A 24344-nucleotide genomic window follows, 5' to 3' on the forward strand; every position below is an offset into this window, starting at 1 on the left:
TTGCCCAAAATGGTCAAGCTGCTGGGATCCAAATTTTGGTTCTGACTATAATAGTTCTATTAGCCTCTTTGTTGAATGGAAAATGTAGGCTGTTGAGATAATTTAAAGAAAGAATCCCCATAAAGCTCTTAGCACAGAGTCTGGGCACAGTATCAACCCAATAAACATTAGTTAGCTATTATTACTTACATTCACAGAGCATGGGATATAGACACACATACCCACGAAACACATAACTTAACACTTGTGCACTGATAAGCATATGAGCAGGCGAACACACACTAGTAAATCGATATATATAGTAATATGTACACAAATACACAGAAAATGCCTTACATTTTCTTATTCCCTCACTTCCTGTCTCACCTGCCTTTGTAATTGATAACATTTCTTTTTAATGCTTTTCAAGAATGGAAAGATTTTTCTTGTAAGAGCTGGCTGTTACTACTGATGCCTGCCATGATTCACAGCGGGATGAATGACAAATTCAGCAAATCACTTTCTCTAAAAATAGGCCACTCCAGATGATCTTTGGCTTTGATTCTCATTTCCATACACCTTTAAAAGAAAAGAAAAACTCCATTCTTGTAGAGACCTACTGCTAACCTATTCCAAGCAATATGACTTGATGAACTTGAACAAATCTCCTCTCAAGGTCTGCAAAATGCCCTAGCTTTCCCCCATCTGTTTATTGGATTTACATAAAATAGAAATATAAGGCTGATGGATTTCTCTAGACACTGCCAGTAGAATGTTCATTCTGTTTGGCTTTATGGAGCGACTTACCTGAAATATATTACCTTGATAATTTAATGCATGACTTGCCTCCTCTATTTTTCCCCAAGATGCACGTGGATGGATGGAGTGGATACAAGATATCTTCAAGTCAGTGTCACTGTGCAGAATCATTTCTGTTGCTCTCAGTACTACAGGCCAACTAAACTTTTGATGGACATGATTCCTCAAGAGTTCATTTGGCTTTCTGGGTCAAGAACCACTCAGTTCACGTCATCCATAGGGCTGGGATGCATGTTTATGGCAAAAATAAAACAACAGCGAAAACAAGCAAACCTCACTGAGAATGCATTTTTATATTGGGAATATCGACTGTTGACCCAATGCTAATGGAGCCTGAGTGTGATTTCTATTTACCTCCTTACAACCTTGTTAAGCATAAATCAACAAAATTCTGATTTGGACTACTCTGCTCCACTGATTTGGATTGGAAAGGGGCATTCAATCAAGCTTTTAATATCAACTCATTAACAGCTTCTCTAAAGTCTGTCACTGGCACACTTACTCTGCGTTTTCAAACTGGATAATGCTAAATCTGGAAGACTATAGAAAATATGTCAAACCCTTGTTTATATACTTCTAGATGCTGTTCAGGAAAATCAGGGGCAATTGATTTTGCAAATTTCATGTTTGTGACCTTGACATCAATCCTTTGCCAGAGGCAGCTTCGGTCTACTTTGTTGCTGATGTTATCATTATCATCATCATCATTAATGTTTCCCACTATAGTATGTGAAGGGTACCACAGTAGTTTGCATAATTTTGCTGTGCTCTGTGGAGGGTATCTCAATTAAAAATTGATACACCATCCACCCAATCATTTAGGTGTTTACAATTGGAGGTATATGAAACCGAGTTTCAACCTAGTCTAAACAATATTGCTTCATACAACAAGAGGTCTTAATGCAGACAGACTCTAGGGACAGTTAGTTCAGCAGCAGAATGACATCACTAAGGACTCAGGTTCTCTCCATTCTTTTACTTTGCCTTCCTCATTCCAGTCATAAAGCTGGCATCTCTCATGGTCAAACAATGGCTGCCCGTTTGCAACTATTCAGAAGCAGAAGAATGATGGCATTTTCTCTTGTATGTGTTCTAATCAGTCTAGAAAACCTTTTCCAGGACTCTCACCATTAGATTTCCTTCAGGTCTCATTGGCCAGAATTGTAACAACCATGATTGCTTAAACCAATCAGGATTTGCGTCTTTAGTGTTTGGACTGAGAATATGGTAATATGGAGTAGGGTGGATATCAGAGCAATATTAGGATTTTATTAGACAGGAAAAAGAGGAATAAGTGGCTTTGGGGTAGGCAAACAATAGGGTCTCCTAAACATACAGAGACCCCTGGTGGAGAATGACAATAACTGGGCTAGTGGTAGGAGTAGGAGGAGATGAGCAGAAAGAAGGGGATAAGGAGAAGAGGAGGAAGAAGACAACAAAGACTTAAGGGAGCAGGAGTACATAGTCCCCTCCCCTAAAGTGTGGGCAGGGCTTATGGAGAGGATGGGATAGTAACTCCCTTGATTAGCTTACATCGTGTGGGGAAAGTGATAGGATAGTCACTGTGATGATTGCTACGTTATGTTATTGTATACAAGAGTCCACCTTAGCAGACTGGAGTGAGACTATCCTGTTGTCCTTGAAGAAGTAAGCTTCTAGGTTGTGAGAGGAGGGGGGCCATGTGGCAAGGGCCTACAGTGGCCTCTAGTTACTGAGCACATCCCTGGACTGTGGCTAACATGAAAACTGGGACTTCAGACATACAGCTGCAAGGAAGTGAATTCTTCCAACAAGCAGTGAACTTGGAAGAGGACCCCAAGCCTCAGATGAGATTGAAATCCTGACACCTCAATTCCCCCCTCGTAAGATACTAAGGGAGAATCCAGCTAACCTATTCCCAGACTCGTAACCAACAAAAACTGTGAGATAACAACTTTGTGTTGTTTTAAGCTGCCAAATTGGTGGTGTTTTTATTATATGGCAATAGAAAATTAATACACCCACTTTGGACTGTTGGATGAATGAGAAATAAACTTCTTCTTTGTGCTAAACCGCTGAACTTTGGAGGTTAACAGCATCTAGTGTTACCTTAGCTAAATACAATGTCATTAACAAAGTGGCTCATATAAAAGCATTAAAAGCCCCATCAAATGTGCAGTGACTGGTGCCTCTGGAAATCTTGCTTTGGAGACAGTCTTCTGGGGCTGGCCCAAAGCATGGCTCTACCTGCTAATGAAATGGAATTCTGAATGGCTATGACAGATTAGTCATCATCCTCAAATTTTGGCACTTCTCATTTATGGGATCTGGCTTCCATCAATGAATTAGGGTCTGGGCCAGATATATAAAGCATGATACCTCTGAGATCCACCAGGATTGTCTGTCATATTTATACAGCAGGAAAGGCCTTGTGTTTCTGGCAGGTGCTAAAGGTTTATCTATTTATTTTTTTTGGTTTGTTTGTTTCTTGTTTTGTTTTGATAAGACAAGCACTACTAACATCTGGCATACTCATAAAGGGAAGACGGACATAATTCAGCCTTTTTCAGCCTTAAAGTATAACATAACTTTTTGAATAGACCTAATGGCTCTCACTTAAGTGAACATATAGTATGTGCCAGGTAATGTGCTATTAGTCTACATACGCTTTTCCATTTAATGTTTACTACAACCCTAGAAAGGAAGTAATAGGTCTCATTTTGTTGATGAGGAACCTGAATTTAGAGAGGTTAATCTATGTGCCCAAGATCATACCTTTTGAGTGGCAGAGCCAAGAATTAAACCCAAGTCCATGTGATTCATTCATCTACACATTAATTCATTGGTTATTCCTCTAAAACTTAACTTCCAGGCAATAGTTAGTGAATATTGTGTAAGATAATAGAGCAGGAGTTGGTAAACTTTTTCTGTAAAGTGCTAGCCAGTAACTGTTTCAGGCTTTCAGGTCAACAAACTCTGTCACTACTACTCAACTCTTCATTATAATATGAAAATAACCATAAACAATGTGTGAATGAATGAACATGGCTGTGTTTCAATGAAAGTTTATTTACAAAACAGGCAGTGGGCTGGATTTCTCCTGAAGGCTGTAGCTTGCTCAGGCCTGGTCTAGAGGGAAGACTGACACATTATAACACATGCTGGTAAGTGCAGAGAACGGTCATGCAGCCGGAGCTGTGGTGCACAGCCCAGATCACCAGCCTTATTCCCTTGCTGTTGGAGCATTGTTGGCTGCAGGTTCGCAGTGAAGGGGGCAGCCTCAATCAAGACCATGTCCTTTCCTTGGAGGCACGGCTGGTAGATGTGACAGTTTAGGCCCCATGCTCTTTCTCCAATTTGAAACAACTCTGATGGACCACTCCAGCTTCAGAGCTCCTCATGCAATTGACCAAGGCCTTTGCTGTAACTGCACTGCAGTTCAGCATCTCCCGTAGCCCATTCTCACTTTCCCTGGTGTCTTCCAGGGCCTGTTCCCAAAAGTGCCTCTCAGAAACTACCTGCATGTGATTCTCCATCTCAGAGTCCGTGCAGCGAAGCAGACCTAAGCAGGCCATTTAACCCAGGCTGCTGGGTGGGGAGGGGGCTGAGGGTTGAAGAGAAAGGCTTCCTGATCAAAGTTGTGTCTTAAAGCACTACTGGGACCATGCTAATAGAACGGGCAAGAAGTAGGGGAAATAGGAAACAGTCTTCTGGTCAGAAGGAAGGGATCTGCTAGTTGTGGTGGCTCATGCTTATAATCCCAGAACTTTGGGAGGCTGAGGCATAAGAATTGCTTGAATCCAGGAGTTCAAGACCATCCTGGGCAACAAAGTGAGGCCCCATCTCTACAAAATAAAAATTAAAAAACAGTTAGTCGGGCATGGTGGCATGCACCTATAGTCCTAGCTACTTGGGAGGCTGAAGTGGTAATTGCTTGCGCCCAGGAGTTTGGAGGCCGCAAGTGAGCTATAATCATGTTACTGCACTCCAACCTGGATGACAGAGTGAAACTCTTGTCTCTAAAAGAAGAAAGAAGAGATCTGGTTAGAAGGGCAAAGAAATGGAAGCAAGAAACACATGATGGATTCAGTAGTTCACAGTTGCTGAACTGTCATGTGTGGCTGGGGATTTAGCTATATCATATATGGAGCTGAGGGGGAGGCAAGGGCTAGATCATGCAGGGTCTTTAAATAGCGATCAGTTGTGTATCTGGGGATAGAGTAACTGCCGAGCGACAGCCCTAGATGGTGAAGGGGATCCTTCTCCACCTTCCTACCATAAAACTGGAGGTACAGTGCCAGGAGAAGCTTTCACTGGAGAGGGCTGCAGGAAGCTGTGTGTCTTGGGGAACTCCTGGCCTCAGTGACTTATCAGACAGAGAAGCTGTGAAGACCCTCAGAATACAAGGGAGCATGATTATCACAACTCAAGGTTTCAGAGCACATGGTGGAGGGTTGGAACACTTGGGGAGTGTGGCACAGTAAGTCAGGGGTAGCAAGCTCAGTTAGGAATGGAGATGAAGCTGAAGAGAGAATTGGTGGCTGAGGGGTTTGCATTTGGGTTTAAGCGTGGGTGGCCCCAAGGTGAGACCGGCAGCTTGGTGCAAGCCTTCTTCTTCATTGAGGGTGACCTTGCTGGCACAGGGTTCTCCTGAAGCTCAACTACAACCTGAAAACACTGTCCTTTCCTATTTCATAGTTTTAAAAGTAAACAAGAATTGTATGTTATTTCAAATTTTTCAGATAATATATTAGGATGGTGCAAAAATAATTGTGGTTTTGCCATTTAAAGTGATGACAAAAACTGCAATTACTTTTGCACCAACCTAATAGATGCATTTGTAATAAAGAATATAGAATAGCTGTATATTATATAATTTATAATATCATCAATCATTGTATTCTGTACACAAACAATTGGTAACAGTTTCATGCGTATAATTCCAGAACCATTTCTGTGAATTTACTAACATATATTTACTTTTATTTAAAAACATCTATCATCTATCTATCTACCAATTTTTATATACTTTTTACATGAATGTGTACACATGTTGTTTTGTGACTTTCTTTGTTCATGCCAGATTATAGGCATATTCATAACAAATTTTAATAATATTTTTCCATGATCTAGGATATAGCATATTGTATTTAATCATTATAATTATGATACTGATAGAAATTTGAGGCCTTACTAATTTTTGCTGTTATAAATACTGCTGCAATGAACATTATCATACATATATGAGTATTTATTTACATGAGCATAATATGATATAAACTAAGATTTGTGGGTGCTATTATCAGCTGGTAATTGTGCTAAGTGCTTTGCATGTGTTCTCATTTAATTCTCACAATTACCCTTTGAAATAGGTTTCATTATGATCCCAATACTACACAGGAAGAGAATGTGCCTTAGAAAGTTTAAGTAATCTGCCATTAATTTTCACAGAAGAATGGTAGACTGAATTTGTCAATTTGCATTTTAAAAAAAGACTTGTTGGTATATGATTGGAATCAACTTGAGCTTACATGTTTATTTAGGGTGGATTGACATCTTTACAATATTGAGTCTTCTCATCTAAATGTCACGTTTTTCCATTTGTTTAGATCTCCTTATTTGTCTTTCCATAATGCTTGCATGTTTTTTCACATAGGACCTACATATTTCTTGTTAGAGATATTCATAGGTGTGTCATAGGTATTGTTGGTGTAAAGGAATTTAATGGAATTTGTGTTTTGTATTTTGAGCTTGTAGCATACAGAGTTGTGTTACAAGATAAAACATAAGATACCTTTCAAGTCAGAGTCACTGTGCAGAATTGCCTTGTTAATGCTTTATCCAGGATTTAATTTCTATCTATGCTCTTTTGGGAGATATGCTGATGACTTGTTTTTTTCAGTCATTCAAATGACTCAGTATTGGATTCCAGATTGAATAGACTTTCTGCTCACAATATGAAACCATGGCACCCTTGACTTTTACTCTCAGTTTGATGCCCCTTTGAGTTGCATCATGATAAGGTCACCTGTATCTTAATTTCTGGAAATATTAAGGATTTTTCTCTATTTTTGTAGTTTATAAATGTCACATGATTTTGCTAATTGTGTATGCAAAGTTCTTTCCATTTTATTTTTCATTTTTTCACATATCATTTTTACATTTTTTGCTTTTACTGCGTGGCACTTCTATTTTACTTTCATTGCTCATTCCTTATTGAGTCCTTTCAATTTGAACACATAACTCTTTTTTTCTACTGAATTTTTAAAAATTTTCTTTGTCCTATTAAAAATTTTCCACTAAAATGGAGGGGAAGAGATAATTAAAAATAAAAATAGAAGAAAATTGAGAATTGAAAAAAAACAAACTGTTTTTTTCCCAGTGGAGATGACTGACTGGTTGACCTGTGCCAACTTTCAATATTTCAAGACCTTCCTTTTATTAATTATCTGTCATTTGTTCTATGTATTGGAAGATTTCCCAACTTTATCTTTCATTTATCTGATTCAGTCTTCAGAATTGCTCATTCTATTTTTCAGGCCTTGCATTGATTGTTTTTAAATTACTTATTATAACTGATAAATTAGACAGAAATCTGATTTTTCCAAAAAATTCATTCGTAGGCATTGATTGTACCTTTTTAAAAGAAATCAAAAACAGTTCCTTTGAAATGGTCACAATACGTCTTGAATCTCTCTGAAGCTATCAGTTAGAAAGTTTTCAAGGTTAGCCATAATCTTTGTGTTACATCTTATTTCTCTGGGTTAGCTGTTTGGTTTGTGCACACTGGTCCTTTTGGTTTATGCTTTAGTTGTCTGTTCATATTTAAAGGTGAAGAACTAGCTTGATCATGTGGGTAGCTAGAATGAGTTTCCTCTGCAGATAAGGCTCTGAGTAGACAATTCCCCTGAACCCATCTGAGGTGGGAAGACTAACAGGCAGACTTTGCTTTAGGATATATGGATGGGATCAAGCAGGCAGGATGGAGACTCATACAAATGCCAATATATGGAGGATTTTACTCTGGAATTTGAATGTTTTCATTTATACTCCTTCTTTACATTCCTGTATAGAACTGTCTTCTGTTTATTGTTATTATTTTCTTGCAGTTTACAACTTTTGAAGTCTAGAATTATCTTGGACTCTGTTCCCTTGCTTAGCCCTTAAATCCATTTTGGGTGACTTCCTAGGCTAATGTTAGATGTTGTTTAGACAGAAACCTTGAGCCTTTAGCATTGAGCAAGTTAACTAAGTGCTGTAAGCTTCTAGCTCTGCATCTGTAGAGTGGGCACAAAACCAAGGCTTCTTTGAGAGGGTTGTTGTGATGATTAAACAGAATAATGCATATAGGATTGTATGTAGTAACTGTCCAGCACAAGCTCACCTTCCTTCTTCCTCACTGCCCTCTTTCTCCCCATCTTCTTCCTCACTCTTCCCTTCCCCTTTCCCTTCCTTCCTTCTTCTTCCCCTCCATGTCTTGTGTTTCTACATTTGTTATTATCATTACACCAGGATTTGGACCATTTTCTAATTATCTTATTCATTACATTATTCACTCTTTCTTTGGCTTTGTAGGGAATAGAAGTTAAAAACATGTGTAAGAGCTTTTCCTACAAGCCAATACTGCTTCAGGAATATGAATGTGGAAAAGTTTAAAACAAAAACAAACAAACAAACAGACCGGGACTTAGAGTCAGAAATGAATCTCAGTGTAGACACATATCAGGCATGTGACCAAGGGCAAGCAGCTTTACTTTTCTAAGCCTCCACCTCTCTAATTTCATCATCTGTGAAATGAGACTAAATAAAATGATGTATCTAAATCACCTTACGCAGCAAGTCCAAGTGAAATGTCTGTCCCCTCTCCCCTTTCCTTTCTTTTGTTCTGCCAAATTGTGCCATGATGATCATGCTGCAGACCTGTTTCATGGGTGAGATCTGTGTGTGGGTGCATCGGGCCCTGCACTTAGATAGACCCCGAGTTTGGTTTAGTGCTTTTTGCTATTGCTGTCTTGAAATTCTTCAAAATGTTTGAACAAGGAGCTCCGATTTCCCTTTTGCACTGGGTCCCCCAAATTATATATCTGGCTCTGCCTTCTGTAATTCAGTTCATTAAACAATCCATATTTCTGTCTCGCTAGTAGACAGGGAGGAAGCAGGTTCCCAGGTGCCCAAGGACAGCAGCTGGGGAATCCTGTCTATGGCTGCAGCTCTTCCAGTGTGATTTCTACCCAAGTTCCTAAAGCAGCCAGTGAGGGCTTCCTTGGGTTCCCTGCAGCATTTCTAACTACAGTTCCAATTTGACACACTGGTTATTTTCTATCCAGGTCCTTAAGGTAGCTTTCTGCAAGGTTTTGGAAATAAAGCAACTCATTGCCTTTTTGTTAATGACTTTTAAAAGAATGAGCATTTTACTGAGCATAAGAAACCCTCTAAGAATATACTGGAAAAGGCAGGCTTATGCTGTGGATGAACGAGAGTGTGTCCTTCAGTGCGAAATCCCTGCCAAGGAAATGCATAGCTGGGAGGTTCACTTTGCCTCTTTCATGACCTGGCTGACTGTCTGTTCCTTTATTTCCAGAAGGAATGGAGACTCTTTTCCACAAAAAGTGACTCCAAAATGTAGAGATAGGTACATTTTTAGAGGCTTGACTCTTGAGTAGTTTCAAAATAAACACAAAACATTATAGGGAGGTTTCAGTGAGCTAGTCTCAGCCACGTGAAGCCGACCTCCTTTGCCTTCTTTAACCAAGTCCACAGCTGGGGAAGAAGGGATGGGGTATGAAAGGTTGGACTAACCCAGTGTGGTCCTGGCACTTTCCTCCTTGCTACATGAATTAATTCTGGCCATCCATGGAGTGACAGAGGCTATAATCGGAGCCCTTTCATATGAAGGGAATATCTACAGACCAGCCTGGGTCAAGAGAACACCTGCATGTAATTATGGTCGAAGCAATAAACAAATAGGATGGATATCACAGAGACTCAGAGTAGGTATTTACCTCTATGGCAGTGGTGCTCAAAGTCTGGTCTCTGTATTACTAGCACGAGCATCAGCAGAAACTTGTCAGAACTGCAAAATCTCAGCTCTCTCCCAGTACCTACCAGATCAGAAACTCTGGGGATGAAGTCCAATAATCTGTGTTTTAATTGGCCCTCTAGGTGATTCTGATGCACTTAAGTTTGCAGCCAACTGCTCTATAACATTCTTGAAGGTCATGATAGGATGTCCCAACCCAGCGTATAGGTCTAAATGTTCTGTCTTGTGGATTTTGCTTGTAGTATGTGTGTGTTATTGCGAGAATAATTCAAGCTCTGTGAGCCTCAGTTCCCTCAACCCTAAAATCATGGGGTTATCTGTGATGATCTCAAATGTTCCTTTACATTATATTTTCAGTGAACTGAGATTCAGAATGCTCCATTAAGGCTCTTGAATAGTTATATAACACGTGGACAAATGACCATTTGACAGTAGCTGAGCAGCAAGTGCTGTGTGTCTATTTATATATTTCTATCTCTGTATCTATCCATTTATCTCTCTAATATCTATCTGAATCTGAAACATAGTAGCCCAGGTTTGGGAGTCAGGTGACCTGAGTTTGACACCGAACTACTTATCCTGTGTGAAACTGAGAAACTCGCAGGCGATGAGACATTGAAAGCAAAGTGTTTAGTGCTGGGTCTTGAGCAGGAAAGCTTCCACAGGTCACTCACTATTACTTTACTGCTTGTACCTCTTTCGACCGGGGCAACAACCCACCCCCTTTTAAACACTTTAATCCTTTCTTTCCATTTATTAATTTCCTTCACTGTTTTCCAAAGCACTTGCACATGAGTGCCTCCATTTTGCATGGGGCTGCCTAAGTCATAGAATTAGCCATAGCTGGTCGAAGCTGGCTTAACCTTGAGGCACAATCCAGGTTGACTCCAGATCTGGGCTTTGATTTATCTATGACTTCAGTGTCAGTTGGGAGACCATTTTAAAAAACTGAATGTATATGAGTCAATTTAATTGAAATCTTTCCAAGATTCTCGAGTAAGTTACCCTAGAGCCATGGTTTTTTAATAAATTGAGTTATTTTAGATTGAAGGATGGCCATATGAGGGGACAAGATCACCAAGGCTGTCTTAGGAGAGCAAGGCAGCTGGGCCACCTGTCCTCCATCACTCAGCACTTTAAATTGGCCAAATGAAATCTTGCCAAGTGCTATCCCTCCCCTCCAAATGGTGTTTTCTGAGAGGAAACACCCTCTCTGAAAATCTATAGTTCACACTTTCTGCTATGTTACTCAGTGTCGTGCTAGGGGTAACCAGCCAGTTCCCAGGGCCAAAAGCCCTCATAGACTTATGTCAGGTGTCTATCAACGCATTGTCAAATGCAGCACTTTTCTTTTGGAGCAAAAATTGTAATAAAATTCTGAATATTAGAGCATGGAAAAGGGAAACGACTGCTCTGGCTAAAGAGGCACAGGCAGGAAACAGCTGTAGAGGGTGCTGTGGTTGCCCAATCCAGACCCTCCCTGTTGGGGCCCTTGCCCTGTCTCCCAGTGGCTTTGGCAGGCAGATCTCTCTTCCTTTAGAGAATCACCCTCAACTAATGGGAACTGTCCCCTCTGGGAGATTGTACTTCCCTCCCTCTTCCATTTCTAGAGCCAAAGACTAGCTGATACAAAGTTAAAAAAAAGTCCTGCCATATTTCCTTAAGGGAGGGGAAACTCTGGTGCACTCTGTACCCCATGTGGGTCAGGCCAAGGTAAGACTTTACATGAGACCACATTCTTGTTCAGCCCTCTCTCCTGCTGTATCCTATCTAGGGTTTTCTCCTGACAGCACACCTTCCATGAATTATATGCTTCTGAACCTCAGGCTCTGCTTTTTAGAGACCTCAACTAGAGGTGAGGAATAAGGGATGATAGAAAATCTGAACTGAATACCTTCCACAGCAACAGCAACCTGTATGTCAGAAGGAGGCTCCTTCAAGTCAGATGATATGATCTGATGGGTGACTGTTTTCTTACCTCCCTCCCTTCCTTCTCTCTTTCTTTCTTTCTTTCTTTCTTTCTTTCTTTCTTTCTTTCTTTCTTTCTTTCTTTCTTTCTTTCTTTTTCTTTCTTTCTTTCCTTTCTTTCTCTTTCTTTCTTTCTTTCTTTCTTTCTTTCTTTCTTTCTTTCTTCCTTCCTTCCTTCCTTCCTTCCTTCTTTCTTTCTCTCTCTTTCTTTCTTTCTCTCTCTTTCCCTCTCTTTCTTTCTTTTTCTTTCTCTTTCTTTCTCTCTTTCTCTTTCCCTCTCCCTTTCTTTCTTTCTTTCTTTTTTTCTTTCTTTTTTAACATAACTTCACAGATGGCAGTAAAATAGTCTTACTACAAAGCTCATAAACTGGCAGGTAACATTTTAGTCTGACTGTCAGGGGATGAGGTCAAAGTTGCTGCTCTCCTCATGAGCTTCCTTCTGTTTCACAGCTGCTGCGCAGAGTCTGGGAACCAGATGCATGGGCTCAGAGAGCTAGATTCAGGCTTTTCGTTTAGCTGTCCAACCAGGCTATGGACAAACTTACCAGTGAAGGTCCAATTGAGAGCCAGGAAAGATCCTGCCATGGAGCTAGATGGCTTGGCATTTTGCTCTTGGCTCGTCAGACACAAGTTTTAAATATCTCCCATCATCAACACTATAATCTATTACAAATTGAGCTTAGGTTGTTTTATTTTTATTTTTTATTTTATTTTATTTTTTGCTGCCTGCCGCATGCAAAAGTCATCTTATCGGCAATCTATGAAATAAACTTTGCCAAAATAATCCTAACCACAAGAACGAACAAAGAAATAACATATGAAACAACTTATATTGCTTTCTCAGACAAGCTCATAAAATCCTTGAAATTCTAAGAGCACTTGGGTGATCCAAAGTGGATTGAAGTTATTCCTTGTGGAAGGTAGATTTTTCACAATGATTAAATATCTGCATGATTTGGAGGCTTCAGTAGTCTGAGTGGTGGTCTGACATGAGGCCTCTTGATTTTACGTCATGTTCTTTCTTGTATTCATGGGAAGAAGCATAAACTGTATGCTTTATTTTTGTAAACTGGATTTTTCTTCTTTTGCTAATTTTTTTTTGCCTCATGCAGCATATTCATGGAACATTTATTTTGATCATTTTCACTTACAGGACATGTAACTGAATAGAAGAGATAGTGCCCAATATGGCAGCTTAAAGAGATCCACTCAGATATTGACAATAATGAAATCTTATATTTGAGAATGTATTTCTTCAATGTTAATTAGAAGGTCAGATCCATCGAAAATAATGACCACTAAACTGATCAACACATTAAGCAACCAGCAAAAATGTATTAATTAAATGAGTACCAGCAACTTTATCTTAATTGATTTGCCTTTTAAACAAGAGTTAAGAAATTTCAAATCTATCAGGAACTCAGTATCTGACAAAATGACTTATAGGAAACATAACCAAGAATCAGAAAATATAAACAAAAAGTCTGAACTACCAGATTAATCACTAAATAAAAAACAAAAACAAAACACTAAAAGACAAAACCGTGTTTACTTTTCTGATAGTCCATTAGGCTCAGTGTCCATTTTGTTTTGAGAAACAAAAAACTCCAACTAGTTTGGTGATTTATTTTCCACTACAAACGCAAATTAGCAGAAGCAAATTAGAAGCCTTAGAGTAGACTGGAGAGAGGGATAGTCTCTGTGTGGGAGGAGATAGTAAAATGTAAGAATCAGGCACAAGAACTAGGAAAGAATAGCAGTATAGAGTCATTAGTGCGAGGAAAAAACTACCCTATGTATAATAAGTTCAATAACTGGCATTCAGAAGAGTGATTCTGAGTAATTAGGAAAAGGAAATTATAAAAACGATAAAATTGCTTTGAAATTTACAAAGCATTTGCAACGCTGTTATTATATGGGAATGAAATTACATTTGGTATATTCTGCTTTTAAAAGCAGGGAAATGTGAGCCAGAAAGATTTACAAGCAAAATTACCAACAGGAAAAATGCTTGGAACATTTTCATTCTCCCCATTATTAGTATGGCTTGATTCTCCCGGATGACTCCTTTCCTGAGCATTCCAATGAAGCATCCCTGTACTTCTGTGAGATGGAAAGCACTAATTTCCCCTAAAATATGGAACTCTGGAAAAAAGTAGTGACTAACTTTGTATAGTAGTAATAATGTGTTATCAGAAAATTATCCCTAGCATTTTTCAACCATAAATCTGATGTAAAATATTTATTGCATTTGTATCCTGTGATTTTTATTATTTTTTATAATATTATTTTTCCAAGGAACTTCATCTCAAATTTTTTAATGAAACTATTAGAAAAATGTTGTTCAATAAACAGAGATCCAATTTATAATTAATTTTTCATATGTATATCTAAGTCATGTATACTCTGCTTGATAAAACTTTGGTTCAATATCTGCTAAAACAAAATATAAAAAAAGAAATCAATATGAAAATCTCTAAGCTTGTTGAATTCCAGGGTGGGGCTCCCATTGTGTTTTTAGAATAAGATTAACTAGGGGAGGAGGAAATAAATTTCTATGATGAAAACTATGACCAGAGAGTTTTCTCTATCGCAGAGGTAAATATTATGTACCAGAAAGACTCTAGGACTGAAGTAAATTATTCTAATCCAATGTCTTTCTACTTGACGCTCACCTTTTTTTTTTTTTTTTTTAACTTTGTGGAGAGATGCTTATAGAAGCCAAAAATCAATGTGTTTTCTTGTTGCATGATTCTGGCCCTTGCTGCTATCTTCTTGCTACATGAGGAGATTTAAATGTAGATTACTGGGACTGACAGTCAATCCTTATGACTGAAGGTTAACTGATAACCTACATGGACCAAGCAACATAGAAGAGAAGAGCTTCCATAAGCAGTGAGACTAAAACTTTTAATTCTTGATGACTTTGTTTGCACCTCATTCCATCCTGCTTCTTATCTTCTAACTGCTAACATTAGCCCCTTTTGCTCTGTTGGTTCTCACCCCACCATTGGAATCTTCCTTGTTTCCACATTTCTGGCTCTGATCTTAGAATCTTTGTTCATGTATTCTGGTCGTTCACTGTGACCAAGTAGTCTCTAGCCAGATAAGGGCCCTCCTGATCCCGACTTCCACCTCTTGTGCAGGCTCTGTGAAGATGGCTCCCTGAGGAGGAAACAGACACTTCTACTTGTCATCGAAATTCCTCTCATGTCTGCTCTTTTCTCTTTCTTCTCATTTGCTCTCTGTCATCTTTTAAAGACTGGATTACTCACCTCCCTGGCTTTAGGTGCTCCCCATGCCAATCCATCTTTCACTTCACTATTACAACATTAGTGACTTCTCTTATCCTCACCTTTCAAATCTAAATCCCTGTGCCCAGTTTCCAAGACCTTCATCTGACCTCTTCAACTTTGTCTGTCTCTTCCCAGTATGCAATTTCAGTCAAGCCAGCTACATTGTTTCTATCTTTGCAAAGTTATCCATAAGATTAAGTTCACATCCAATCTTTTTGAAGGTTACTGTGGCTGCTACCAACTTACATTTGCACAGGGCTTCTTGGATCATAAAATATTTTGATATATATGTATATCTATCTTTTGATTCTCCTATTAACCTTTTAAAAATCATTCCTGAGTTATCCCTCTCCTTCACATCTCACAGTATACATTCATAGGAACTCTTGTTGATTTTATTTCTAAAATATTCCTTTTTTTTTTTTTTTTTTTTTACAGAATTTTACTCTGTTGCCCAGGCTGGGGTGTAGTGGCATGCAACCTCCACTTCCCAGGTTCAAGCAATTCTCCTGCCTCAGCCTCCTGAGTAGCTGGGACTACAGGTGTGCACCACTGCACCCGGCTAATTTTTGTATTTTTAGTAGATACAGAGTTTTGCCATGTTGGCCAGGCTGGTCCCTAACTCCTGACTTCAGGTGATCACGCTTCAGCCTCCCAAAGTGCTGGGATTACAGGTGTGAGCCACTGTGCCGGGCCTATATCACTTCTTAAATTGTCCACTGTGTGCTACCAGATTCTCCCTAATCTGGACTACCATAGCTTTCTAACTGGCCTCCTTACTTTTACTCTTGCTATGCTGTAGTCCCATTGCATACAGCAGCCACAGTAATCTTTGTAAAATGTGAGTCATGTACTGTCTAGATCCTCCTCCTCCCTGGCTTTCTCCAGTGGTTTTCTTTCAAACTTGGATAAAAATCTAAATTCCTTAGCATGAACAATGAAGTCCATAGGACCAAGCCAGCACTGTCCACTAGAGCCTTGTGCCATCATGAAAATGTTCTCTAATCTGTGGTGTTTAATACAGTAGCCCCTAGCCACATGTTCTTACCAAGTACTTGAAATATGGCTAGTGTTACTGAGAAACTGATTTTTAAATTTCAATTAATTTCAATATAAACTTAACTAGCCACATGTGGTTAATGGCTACCATATTGGACAATGAAGATCCAGCCACTGGACTCACCTCTCCGTAGGTGAGTTTAGGTGTCTGTACTCACCTCCTGTTATTTTTCCTGTTGTTTACTCAACAATAAGCACCCGAGATTTGTAGCTGCTCTTCACAAATGCAAGCCTGTTCCACCTCTGGGGCTTTGCTCAGATCTCTCCCCCACTGCTGGCTTCTTCTTTTCCCCTAGTTCTTCGCACAACTCATGCCCTTACTCCATTCTGGTTTCTGAAACAAAACTTACTTTTTCACAGAATCCTTTTCTAGTCACTGTCTTAGAGAGTTTGAGCTGTTGTAATAAGAATACCACAGACTGGGTGGCTTAAGCAATCAACATTTATTTCTCACAGCTCTGGAAGCTGGAAGTCTGAGATCAGGGTGCCAGTATGATCAATTTCCTGCTGAGGGCCTTCCTCCTGGTTCATGGATGGCTGCTTTCTTGCTACATGCTCACATGAGGGAGAGCAGAGAGAAGAAGGAAGCTCTCTCTTGTCTGTTTTTATAAGGCCACTAATTGCATCATGAAGCTTTCACCCTCATAACCTAATTATCTCCCAAAGGCCGATGTCCAAATACTATCACATTGGAGATTAGAGTTTCAACATAAATTTGGAGGGCACACATATTCAGCCCATAGGAGTCAGTCTACGTAAAATAGCTCCCTATGCTACCCTATTCCACAAGTACTCTTCTATTTAGCTTTATCACTGCCTAAAATAATGTTATGCATTTTTTTACCTTGTTTATCATCTGTCTTCTCTACTTTCTCCAGAAGTACAGGTTCAGAGTAGGTGGAAAATGAGCTTTAGGTAGATTGAATTTTCTAGGTGATGCTGAACAAAGGGACACAGGAGCAAGGGAGCTGAGGGTGTTTGCAAAGAAGTAATTACAGTGAAGGAAAAGTAGAATCTAAGAACCTAAAATGGGTGAGGAATAATGAAAGGAGGGTAAATTCACTGATTTAATGGATTTTATGCTCTGGTGTGGCTGAAATACTATTGGAATAGAAAGGCTAAAGAGAATTAGATGGTAGCCACAGAGTGGGAAGCTTGAAAGGGAGATTCTAGAGAGGGTGTAATGCTTGTTTGAATGAAGTCTTGGGAATGCTTATGGAAGTGGGTGGCTGATATGGAAGAGGGTGGAAGACAAGATCATAGGAGGAGAAAAGTTTAAGGATCAGGAGGTCAGGGTATTTGGAAGAGTCATCTTCAGTGTGTGAAAAATCATAAAGGATTATGTACAACAGGAATAGTGCTGGAGTGAATTAGAGTAGGCCTGGCTCTGGCAGATGAGACCTCCCTGGGATTGGGAGGTGACTGCTGATAACAGCAGGAAATGGGAGAATCTGAGAGCATGGATTTTAAAGCTGTGAGTTTTAAGGGAAGAGAGACAATAAACTGGAGGCAGCAGTAAGGCTGCCTCCCTGGCCACCAGGCATGATGAAGGAAAAAACAACCATCACCTGAAAGCTCTGCAGGGGCCGGTCATGGGGCTCGTGACTATAATTCCAGCACTTTGGGAGGCTGAGGTGAGAGAATTGCTTGAGCCTAGGAGTTCAAGACTAGTCTGGGCAACATAGGGAGACCTCCTCTCTACTAAATAAATAAATAAGTAAGTAAATAAATAAATAAAAATTAGCTGGGCATGATTGTATGTGCCTGTAGTCCCAACTACTTGGGAGGCTGAAGTGGGAGGATTGCTTGAGCCTGGGAGGCTGAGGCTGCAGTGAGCCATGACTGTACCACTGCACTCCAGCCTAGGTGACACAATAAGACCCTATCTCAAAAAAAGAAAGAAAGGAAAGGACTAGATATTAGCATAAGAAGTGAAGGACTCATCAGAGAGGAAGTTGAGGATAAAGAGGATTTTGCTAAAAAGTGAATTCTAGAGAGTAGAGTGGAGGGTATTGACCTGTAGGGAGGTTGGACGATGGGCTGGATTAGCAGATGTACAGATATGTTCAGAGAGGAAACTATGAGAGGAAGGGGTCTTGCAGCCTTGTGCTTCTAGTTATTGACATTACTGGGAAAGTTGTGTGATGGGAATCTTTTCCAAGGTCTCCAGGTCACCTTGTTCTGATAAAACAGAGTGTTAGAGGGGAGGGGAGGGAATGTGAGATCTTATCGAGGCATACAGAACTCTGGTGCTGCTTTTCACTCCCCTGATATCAGTTTGGAGGGCAAGGGAGCAGTGGCATTCCTGGGAGCCTCGGGGTGTTCTGGGTCTTCCTTCTTTATTCCTTTCTTCGTGTCTGACCTCAGTCCTTCATTCTGTGGTCACAGTTGCTTCCAGACCTGAGAAAAACATGCTGGCTGTAACTTCAGCTATGAGGGCCATTAGAAACAGGCAACAGGTACATGTTTCATTTTCAGACAAATGAAGCATGCTCTGGGAGCTGCAAGACATCTTGTCTTCTCTCTACCTGCTGTCAAACAGCCTCCTCCCTGCTCAGCCCGCCCTGCTTAGGATCATCAAGGGCTTCTAGTTTTCTGGCTTGGTTGACTCCATGGATGATGCTTCTCTATGGAGGAGCTCATCAGAGGAAGAGCACATAAGAAAAAACAAATTAATAACAAAGAGAGCACAGAAGAAGAAATGGGGTGACAGCTGAATCAAGAATGATAAATTCCATTGAGGGTAGCTTGAATTTAAGATGTGGGCATCAACAGAGACTGTCCAAAGGGTAGCAGGATGTATTGGTCTGGCGATCACTAGAGTGATGTCTGGGTTAGATGCAGATTTAGGAGTTTTCAGCTGGTGGATGAAATAATAAGAAGTAAGATTTAGCCCAGAGAGATTATGAAGCATGAGAAGGGCTGGGGGTGAAAAACAGAATGCTGGGGAAGAACAACATTTGAAAGATGGGCAGAGGACAGATTGCCAGTGGGATCAAAGAGCAACTTCTATAGCAGTAAGAGGGGAACCAAGAAAGAGTGAGAGATTGAAAGAGGGAGCAAGGGATCCTTTCTTTTGGTAAGGTAGAGATGTGAGCACTCGTGCTTAATGCTTCTGATTTCAAATCCAGATCTAAGGAATGAGTGTTACACAGAAATAGAAAAGTATAAAAGAGGGTATGAACAAGATGGAATTCATGGGAATCCTGCCAGAGAGAGGGAAGATGGGACGAGACTGAAGGAAGTTCCCAGGGCTGTCCTCCTATAACCCATCTGGAGATGTTATGAAGATTTAAGTAAAATGGATAATTTTCTGGTAAAATACAAGTTAACATATCTGACTCGAGCCAATTTAGGAAAAAAGGAATAGAATTTAATAATGGAAAAAATTTTCAAATTTTGTTTTAAGATAGGTGACAGGTTTAGATATTATTGGCATTTTTTTAAACATTCAAAGAGAATATTATTTGTGGGTTCCATAAAATGTGTTCCACACATAAAAATACAAAAACAAAATAAAAACATTCATGGACATGTTCCCAGTTCATTTTCTGAAACTTGGCATAGCCTTAAAAATAAAATCTGACCAAGAACACAAAAGTGACAGTTATCGAACAATCTCCCTTATGTATGTGGATGTAAAAATAATAAAGCATTGGCAATCAAAACCCAGAAGTTTATTAAAAGAAAATCCCCATGGCCAAGTAGGACTTGTTCCAGGATTGTAATAAGAGTTTAAAGTTTAATATTAGGACATCTATTAATATAATCCATCAGATAAAGAGGCCAAAGGACAAAAAAGAAAAAAAAAAAGAAAAGAAAAATCACATGGTTACCTCCATACTTGCCAAAAAGTCATCTGAAACAATTTCACATCTATTCCTGATGGAAATTCTTCGTAAGCTAGGAACATGACCTATCTTTAAAATGAGAAAGACTATCTTAGTTTAATTGTGAACATGAGTGGGATGTCTGGAATTTGTGTAGAAGGGGATCTTAAGGAATGACTTAGTTGGAAATGAATTTGTCTTTAAGTTGAATTTGCAGTGCACCACATGATTTTTCTCAGGCTGTATTAGTACTTTTGGTGGCTTCTAGAGTGGCTAGTGGTTTACAGGAGAGCTAAGGCCACCTGTCAGCACCAATACCGTACAATATTACATGTATAGTAAAACACTAGTGGCATTTAAAGTTAAGTCATGTGCCAGCCTGGTATCTTTCTAATATTTACCATACGTTTGGAAGTTCTCCAGCAATAAACCCCTGTCCCTACCCACTGCACTCCCTTTCCCCCCCAAATGAAAGAGAATTATAGTTACAGAGGCAAAATTATTATTTCACATATGATGATAATCTGAAAATAATAGCTGTCATTTACTTGCTATATGCCAGGCTCTGTCTTAAGCACTTTACATACACTAATTAAGTTGAATGGCAATGCTGCAGAGGACATTATTATGCTCACTTTATGGAAAGCACAGTGAATCTCTGGAAAGTGAGGGACAGGAAAGCTTGTTAAGTGGCATCCCAAACTGGCACAATGGGATTTGAACACAACTGGGTCTGTGCCCATGCTCTGAACTAGTAAGCAACATTGTATTTCTTTATTAATGGATAAGAAATGGAATATAAATGATTTTAGATTATAAAATTAATATAACAATGAATTTCTTATGTGCCAGCTATCACCAGTTAAAAAATAAAAAAATATAAAAATGGTAATTCATAATAGTAAGTCAGAGTATAAAATACCTTGTGCTATGTTCTTAATGTTTGTGTCCCCCTGAAATTCATTTGTTGAAAATTAATCCACCAGTATGACGGTATTAAAAGGTGAGGCCTTTGGGAGGTGATTAGGACATGAGGGCAGAGCCTTCATGATTCGGATTAGTGCCCTTATAAAGAGGCCTCAGAGAACTACCTTGCCCCTTCCACCACGAGACAACACAGCTACAGGATTCCATCTATAAACCAGGAAACAGACCCTCTGCCGATGCCTTGATCTTGGATTTTCCAGCTTCTGCAACTGTGACAAATACATTTCTGTTGTTTATAAACCCAGTTTATGACATTTTGTTTTAGCAGCCTGAATGGACCAAGACGCTTGGAAAATAGCTAACAAAGAATTTTGGCAGGAAATATTTGAAGACAATTTCAAGCATTTATGAGAGGCATAAAAGACAGGCGTTTCAATAACTACAGATATACTATGTTTTTGGATAAGAAATTTCATTATTGTAAAGATTTCACTGAAATAATATTAGGAGTTTCATGAAATTACTTTCAAAATATTATTTTTATAATTTGGTAGAAGACAAAAAGTTGAGCACAGATAAATATAAAACTTCCGAGAGGGTACTTGTATTATTAATTATCAAACTCTATTATTAAGCTACAATAATTAAAGCATGATAATAGTCATACAAGAGTACAGTACAGTAATAAATGCAAAAATAAAGTTACAAAACAGAATATGATAGATAACTCTAAAAGAGAATCTAATACATATTACCATTTATTACATAAAAAACATAAAATTTCAAATCAGTGAAAAAAGAATAAATTATTCAACAAATGGTTTTAGAAATACTGATTCATCATTTGGGAAAAAATAGATTTCTTCATACTACATAATGATATAAATTCCAGATGGATGAAAATGATAAAAGCAAAAAGTACATATTGAGGATCTAGAGAAACGACACAGGTTATTTTATTTTTCTGTTCTCAGGGTTGGGAAGTCCTTTCTAAATATAATTGAAAAGAATAAAACATAGCTAAATAAATTTGAGACATTTAAAACCATAAAAAAGGAAACTTCTACATTGAAAATGTAATAAAATTGAAAAAAGACAAATTTCAATCTGGGAAAATGTTAGCAATGTATCTGAAAGGTTGAATTTAATATTTATAAATAATTTTTTTAAACCAATAGGAAAGGAATAAACAGTATTAAAATGGACAAGGACATGAACAGATGATTCACATACCAAAAAAGACAGGTAATAAAAAAGCATGAAAAATAACCCTTTCAATGAATACATGTAAGTAAAACAATAATAAAATTCAATACTTCTGCGTCATTCAAATTTGCTGGTTAAAAAGCTATAATACTACGATCCAACAACAAAAACCAAACAATCTAATTTCAAAATGGACAAAGGCCTTGACTAGATATTTCTCCAAAGAAGATATACAAATGACCTATAAGCACATAAAAACATGATCTACATCACTAAACACGAGATACCATCTTGTACCCATCAGGATCAACAAAACCCAGAAAATAACAAGTGTTGGTGAGGATGCAGAGAAACTGGAATCCTTGTGCATTACTCATCAGAATCCAAAACTGTGCAACCCCTGTGGAAAATAGGATGGCAGTTTCTCAAAAAATTAAACATGGAATCACCAGATGATCCAGCAATTGCACTTCTGGTTATATACCCAGAAGAAATGAAAGAGGGGACTTCAACAAGTATTTGCACACCCACTTCATAGCAGCATTATTCAGAGTAGCCAAAAGGTAGAAACAGCCCAAGTATTCACTGATGCATTAATGGATAAACAAAATGTAGTATATACATACAATGGGATATTATTCAGCCTTAAAAAAGAAGAGAATTCTGATACATGCCACAACATAGATGAGCTGTGAAGACATTATGCTAACTGAAATAATTCAATCACAAAAGGACAAATATTATATGATTTCTCTTATGTGGTAAACCCGGAATAGTCAAATTCATATAGATAAAAAGCCAAATGGTAGTTGCCAGAGACTGGGGAAAGAGGGGGATGGGGAATGAGTAATTAGTGTTGAATGGGTACAGAGTTACAGTTGGAGATGATAAAGGTGTTCTGGAGATGAATGGTGGTTATGGCTGCACAACAATGTGAATGTACTTAATGCTGTAGAACTGTACACTTAAAAATGGTTAAAGTGGTAAACTTTATGTTATGCATATTTTACCACAGTCAAGAAAAACCTAGGTTGGTTTTGATGTCTACGTGGAGTGGAATCTAAAAAAGAAGGAAAAAAATGAACTAGAAACAAAATTCTTACCAACTCAGGTTGATGATAAAGAAATCTTAGTTTAGACTTAAGGTGGACAAAAATAAATAAGTAAATAAAATATTTATCTTGGAATTCTTATTCATGGATCTGCCCTCACATAGATTTGAGGCTTGAATTTAGACAACAAAAGTTGGTTTGGTAAACCCCAAACTGAAAAAGTAACAAAATTTGGTTCCTCTCAATGATGTCCTAGGGGACTTGACAAAAGCAAATACTCTGGAGTGAGAACATGCCCATTCTCTCCACATGGATTTATAGATTCAATGCAGTTCCATTCAGAATCCCAGCAGGTGTTTTTGTGCAAATTGATCAGGTGATTCCAAAGTGCACGTGGAAATGCAAGGAGTCAAAAATAACTCAGATCTGTTTTGAAAAAGAAGAGCAAAGCTCCAGGGCTTACACTACCAGATATCAAGACCTTTTAAATAAAATCATTGCATTTAAGACAGTGCTGTACTGGTAGAAGGTTAGACAAAGAGGCCAATGGGCAGAGTAGAAACTTCCACATATACAGTCAAATTATTTATGGATAGCAAAAGTGGTATAGTCAAAATGAATCTTGACCCTTACCTCACACCATACCAAAAAAGCAATTCCAAATGAATTGTAAATCCACCTGTGAAAGGCAAATAATAACAATTCTAGAAAATAATAATAGGAGAATATCTATATGACTTTGGAATAGGCAAAGATTTCATAAGCAGTACACAAAAAGCGCAACCATAGAAGAGAAAATGTAAGAATTAGACTACATTAAATTAGGAATTTCAGTGAAGAAGAAAAAAGATAAGCCTTTTTTTCAGTGTAGAATAGAATATCTGCAATATATTTTTCTCTCAACGTTCTCATATCCAGAATATGAGAAGAACCCCTACAAATTAATAAGAAACAACCCAATAGAAAAATGGGCAAAAGACTTGAACAACTACACAAGAAGATATCAAATGCCATAAACATGTAAAAACTGCTAAGCTCATTAGTCATTGGGGAAATACAAGTTAAAACCACATTGCAATGCCATTAATTGCTTATTAGATGGCCAAAATGAGAAAGACAATATGAAACGATGGTAGCACAAAGAGTGGATTGAAGTCTTATACATTGCTGGCAGGAATATGAATGGTAC

The 24344-nt window shown here is 38.6% G+C and overlaps 1 protein-coding gene across 2 annotated transcripts in view; it reads right to left on the bottom strand.

The window, feature by feature from the left end:
- Positions 1-24344, bottom strand: part of STAC (SH3 and cysteine rich domain) — a 169671-nt gene that overhangs the window by 139603 nt on the left and 5724 nt on the right. The window contains exon 2 of one of the 2 annotated variants that reach the window (XM_030812150.1): positions 16299-16474. The exons of the other annotated variant lie outside the window; for it this stretch is intronic. The gene's annotated coding sequence lies outside the window, so the exon portion shown is untranslated. The remainder of the gene's footprint in view (positions 1-16298; positions 16475-24344) is intronic. 2 annotated transcript variants of the gene reach the window in all.

The sequence above is a fragment of the Nomascus leucogenys genome, chromosome 4, assembly GCF_006542625.1.
Source record: "Nomascus leucogenys isolate Asia chromosome 4, Asia_NLE_v1, whole genome shotgun sequence".
In the NCBI taxonomy this organism is placed as follows: Eukaryota; Metazoa; Chordata; class Mammalia; order Primates; family Hylobatidae; genus Nomascus; species Nomascus leucogenys.